Genomic DNA, 6,000 nt, shown 5'->3' with positions numbered 1-6,000 from the left:
ATCCGACAGTCGACCAACAACCGCGTACCTTTTTACTGCAAGCAAAAGAGAGACGCGAGTAATGAGTAAAGAAACTTGTCCAACTTTTCGCACTTCCTGGGATTCCAACCCAAGTCATCTCACTCAGCACTGAGGTACAAGTCTCCACTGACATCAAAATATCACTTTACAAAAACTGTGTGGAAATGTATGTCGCATCTTTTAAGAGCTCACTCTGACAATCAAAAACATAGGCTGCTTTATATTTACTACAAAGTATACTGTCAATTCAGTTTACAGAATATTCTGTGAAGCGCTTTGAGACGTCTCAATGACGAGCTGCAGCGGAAAAACAAAAGTAGGGATAACTCTATTTGTCATTGTGTTACTTGCTCCAACTGTTACTTTCAACATGTCTAATTTCCAACGAACACTTATCACAATTTAATATCTGTCGGTGAAAAATATCTCAAACATTCAGAAAGAAGTGTATCACATATTTTATTTGACCTGATATGAAATCAATAAGGTGAAAGCTATGGTGGCAGTTTGGAAAAGGTTTTTTACACTGTCTGTCACTAACTGTACTGTACTGTATCCCAGCTTTGGTTGGGCATTACCTCACCCCTCACGCTGCTAAAACCCTAGTTCATGCCTTTGTCACCTCAAGGCTAGACTATGGGAACTCTCTCCTCGCCGGCCTTCCCGCCACCTCCCTCCACACTGCAGGTCATTCAGAACTCTGCAGCTCGTGTACTGTCCCGCACCAGGCTTCGGGACCACATCACTCCTACACTCGCTCGCCTCCACTGGCTCCCCATCCCCCAGAGGATTGATTTCAAGATCCTCATCCTCACCTACAAGGCCATTCACGGCCTTGCTCCCTCCTACCTCTCCAATCTACCATCCCCCTACCTACCTGTCCGTACCCTCCGTTCCTCTGGCTCCGGTCTGCTCCACGTCCCCCGCCCCAACCGCCCTACCATCGGTGGTCGGGCCTTCAGCCTCTCAGCACCGAGGCTCTGGAACTCCATCCCCCAGTGCCTTCGCCTTGCTTCCTCCCTTTCCTCCTTCAAGGCCGGTCTCAAAACCTTTCTCTTTGACCGAGCCTTCAGCTCCCCTCTCGACTCTCTTCCCCCTCCTCGCTCCCCCCCTTCCCTCCCCTCACCCTGACCATTTCCCCCCTGCTCGGGTCATGACCCAACTGTGCAGCGCCTTGGGACGTCCTCCTGACGTGAAAGGCGCTTTATAAATGGAATCTTGTTGTTGTTGTTGTGATGAGGGTTATTGTACGAGGATTCCTCTGATGTGTATCACTGTGGTGCAGACTGAGTGAACAGTGATACAGAGCGGAGTCTGTCAGCCGCATGTCGGCGATGTTTAAAACGCTGATTTTCTTAGCAGTGTCAAGAGAAGCAGAAATGTGATCTCCATTGGAATTTCCTCCCTCTCCTGAGAGTTTTCTGTGGAACAGATATTTCGGTTCCTCGCCAGGGGACTGAAGGTAACAGGAGACGCTGAAATCCTGTCCACAGAATCCTGAATATTGGCAATGTAAATTTATCCTCTCACCAGCAACAGCAGTTTGTTCAGGCGGTGATTTGGAAAAATGTATAACTCGATCCAGCGAGATGTATGTTACAGGTTACTTAGATTCATTGCTTCTTATATCACAGTATTAATACATTCGGCCACCTATGAATGTTCAGATGGACTTTAAGTTCCCACTGCAGTTTTCGAAACGAGAAGGATGTTTCTTTCTCTAATTTTCATGAATGACAATCTACTAATTAAGAAAAAACTGTGTTTTGCTTCACGAATATTTGTCGGAACTTACTATTAACAAATTGGCTACCGCGTTACCCAACAAATCACAAAGTCACTTCACTTTAAATTGTACCATGTGAAACCCTTTGGGACGTTTCCCGCAGAGATGGCATTATAATTTTATAAATATCTTTAGTCATACAAACTTATAACTTTGCAGCACAGAAGAATGTCATTCCAGCCATTGTGTCAGTGTCGGCTCTCTGAAAAGAGTTATCCCATTCAATTTCAATCCACTACTCTCTCCCCATAGCCTTGCGAATATGAACTTCGCCGACAATTATCTATAGCAATGGTAGAAAGAACAGTGGAAATTATTATAACAGAGAGCTCCTGCAGGTGAGGCATATTTTAGTGCAAATACTAATCATTACATGTCTGAATTGCAACAAACATTTGCCGAATTCTGCTAAACATTGGAGAAAAACAAATATAAAGAACAGAAAATGAGCAAATTGATTTGAAATGAACTGAATAAGGTATAAACCACGGTGGCAGTTGGAAAGGGTTTGCTTACACTCTCTGTCACAAACTGCACTGTACTGTTTCCCAGCTTTGGTTGTGATGAGGGTTATTGTACGAGGCTTCCTATGATGTGTATCACTGTGGTGCAGACTGAGTGCACAGTGATACATAGCGGAGTCTGTCAGCCCCAGGCCGGTGATGGTTAAAACGCAGATTTTCTTGGCAGTGTCAAGAGAAGCAGAAATGTGATCTCCATTGGAATTTCCTCCCTCTTCTGAGGGGTTTCTGTGGAGCAGGTATTTCAGTCCCTCACCAGGGGACCGACGGTACCAGGAGACGCTGAAATTTTGTCCACAGGATCCTGAGTATTGGCAATGTAAATTTATCCTCTCACCAGCAAAAGCAGTTTGTTCAGGCGGTGACTGGGAAACTGTACAACTGGATCCTGCGGGATGCAAATTACAGGTTACTTAGAATCATGGAATTATGCAGAAGGAGGACATTCGGCCCTTCTTGCCTGTATTGGCTCTTTGAAATGAGCTATTCAATTAAACCCGACTCCCCCACTCGTGTCGCATAACACTCTATCATTCATTTTGATGCATCTATTCCCTTTCCCTTCCGAAATTTATTATCGAATCTGCTTCCCGCGACTCTTTCAGGCAGTGCATTGCAGTTAATAGCAACATTCATTTGAAATAATTTCTCCTTCTCTCCACTCTGAACCTTTGACCAATTATCTTCAACTTGCGATTCGTGGTTGCTGACCCACTTGACAAGCGAAACAATTTCTCACTCTCTACTCCATAAGAAATCTCTCACAAGTTTCAAAACTGGCATTAGTTTAGCAGTAAAACTTCAGTTCTCTAAGGAGAACATTTTCAGGCACTTTTGTCTTCATAACATGAATCCGCTCTTCCCAGAAATCATTCTGGTAAATTCCCTTTTCTCCCTGCCCAAGGCATGGAATTTCTCTATACTAAATGTAAGGATGCTTTTAGTAACAATGGTAGAAAGAGCAGATTAATGCACTAAAATAGCCAGCTCTTGAAAATCAGACACTTGAGTGCAGACACAAGCCACATGGCTACTTCTATGACAACGTTTATGATATGCAATAAATTCACCATTTTAATTAAGCTTTGTTTGTCTAATCTTATACTTGTTTGCTGTGGTGAAATCCACACTGAGGCTTTTGGTGTCTGTGATCATGGGAATGTTTAGCAGAGAACCAGGTGTCAGTTTTGTAACATTGACTCGGAGGGTTTACAGTTGAGGCAAATGGAAAGTTTCCTGCTGTAAATGTCGTTTCTTTAACATCGCTGCTGGAGGAGGTTTAATCTCTGGTTTGTTGCCAATATCAGTTGCTCTCAGTCTGTGAACTGCTCATTTCAGTTCCACTTGTGCCATCAGTGAAGTGTTTTGTGTATGTCACTCCCTTTCTCTCTTTCTCTCTTTCTCTCTCTCGCTCTCTTTATCTCTGTCTTTCTTTATTTCGTTCTTTCTTTTTTCTTTTCGTTCTTTATTTCTTTCCATCTTTTTATCTTTTATCTTTCTGTCGTTCTTTCAGTGGAATTTCTTTCGGTCACGAACCAACTGAATGCATTTGTTTCGGATGCTCTCCAGATGGAAAAATGCACTATGTATACGCAAGTTATAATTATTAGCTCAACGATACCAGTTACAGTGTACATCAGTAATTTGAACTAGCGAGAGAGTAAACAGAAACAAATCACCACTGGTGCGCTATCTACTTTCTGTCTCCGAATATGTTGGCAACAATTGATACATTTCTTAATATATGAGTAAAAATGTTATGGGGAAAGGGACTGACTGTTAGCTCTTCAAAATGTCTGAATGGCCCCAATCTGTGCTTTAATAATTAACGATGCAATGTTTATACTTTGCTCAACTGGGGCAGAAGCCATCAAAATTAAAATTATCCAAATTGTGAATTTAGTTCCCACATGACATTGCGCCTGCATCAAATATTCACACGTTGTTCAAACAGGAAAGCGTCATGACACGCTTTTATGAAAAAATTTTCTGACTAACTAATCGGCTGCATGTCCTGTCCAGCTTGAAAAGTCCTACCATTTATTGCACTTTTCCCAGCAGGTCTAATGGGAGCAGAGTGGTGAAGGAAGCTAACCTCAGTTATTGCTCTGTTCTTCCAACTCATGTCACATTGGAGCCAATTCATTTCCGATTAGATCGCCTTTTCCTTCCCCTCGGGAGGACAGAGGAGATTAGGGACAACATTTCTATCTGACAAAGGCTACATATATTGATTACCCGAATTTACACGAAATAAGTCCTCTGCGCATAGTCCTTTGCAATTACTCTCCAGAGAAAATCATTCACTTTACGAAACAAGGACTAAAGTAGGTCAATTGAAAAAATACGCTTCGAAGTGGAAACAGAATAAACTTTTCCACATCAAAAACATACAGATTTTCACGGTTGGTCAAGTGGATTGTTTCAATAGCACACTTGCAAATAGCAAATAGCAAATAACTATTTCGAGTAATGCGTTTTACAAATGCAGGTTAATATTCTTTTGTTTTATGTCAATAGAATTTATTCCCACTCACGTTTTGTTACAGTTACTTTGGTTTCTGATCCATCTTTCGTTTCTGTTTTCCAATGTACCACAGGCACTCAGATCTCATTCCACAAGGTACAAAAACTGTTCTTATAGATCATGCTTTCACACGGGCACCAAAACCGCTAAATTCTGACAAATTGATCATTAGTGCGTATCTCTCCACCGCTGTCGCATCTCCGTACTTTTCATCTGCCAAGTCACGTTTAGCTTCAATAATATTTCCACAGAAATAAAATAAACGTGCAACGCACAGAGAATCTCTTCCTTTAAATAACTCCAGAAATTCATGCTTAATATAATTAATTTCGGAAGCAAGCATTCGACACATTGAACAAAATGAAAAGTTTACGCAGTAATCAGTGTTCACGTCCAATGCTTTTTGATGAAAATAGCGGTACTGTATTTGCGCTAAGGTTTTCCATTGTGGCTTCCCAGAAAACCAGCACAGTATTTTATGTCAGTGCAAAATGGCTGTTTTGCGAAACAATTGAAATAATTTCTGCCTTTGAAATGATCAATCAATGACATAACAAGTAAAATTCTATTGAATATTTACCAAGTGGGACTGGACAATCCATCTGTCTCTTATGATTAAATTTGTTAATGTGAAAAGCAGCCGATGTCAATTTGTATACACTCTCTTTTCCTAACTATTCATAAATGATGATTGCTTCTCCAACGAAGTGTTATTCAACATCACAGCTTTTCAGAAACGAATGGGGAATGTGCGTTGAATTATTTGGCAAGTTCACATTTTCTATATTATTTCTATGAGGTGGGTGAAGGGCCTTTTTGTATTGTCGGAAGTCCCGATACAGCATTGTGGTATTCCGCTCATATCGAGCTCTGCATCTGTAGTCAGCGCTGTCTTCAACTTTCAAATCATTAATTTGCAAAGCAGACGTCTTTGATCCCGTGTCCGTCTTTACAACAAATCGTCCTCCATGGCTAATGCTCTTCCAATGTCTCCCATTCGAGAACTGCCAAAAGAAATTCAGTCTCCGGATATTCTCATACCATTCTGATAGAAAAGCGCAGTTGATGGTCAAAGATTCGCATTCTTGTTTCCTCAGAGACGATGGCGTCTGCTTCACTGTGAGACTGAAAACATCTGAAAATAT

Source organism: Callorhinchus milii, unplaced genomic scaffold (genome assembly GCF_018977255.1).
Source record: "Callorhinchus milii isolate IMCB2004 unplaced genomic scaffold, IMCB_Cmil_1.0 Scaffold64, whole genome shotgun sequence".
Classification (NCBI taxonomy): domain Eukaryota; kingdom Metazoa; phylum Chordata; class Chondrichthyes; order Chimaeriformes; family Callorhinchidae; genus Callorhinchus; species Callorhinchus milii.
Note: the sequence above shows the minus strand (reverse complement) of the source record.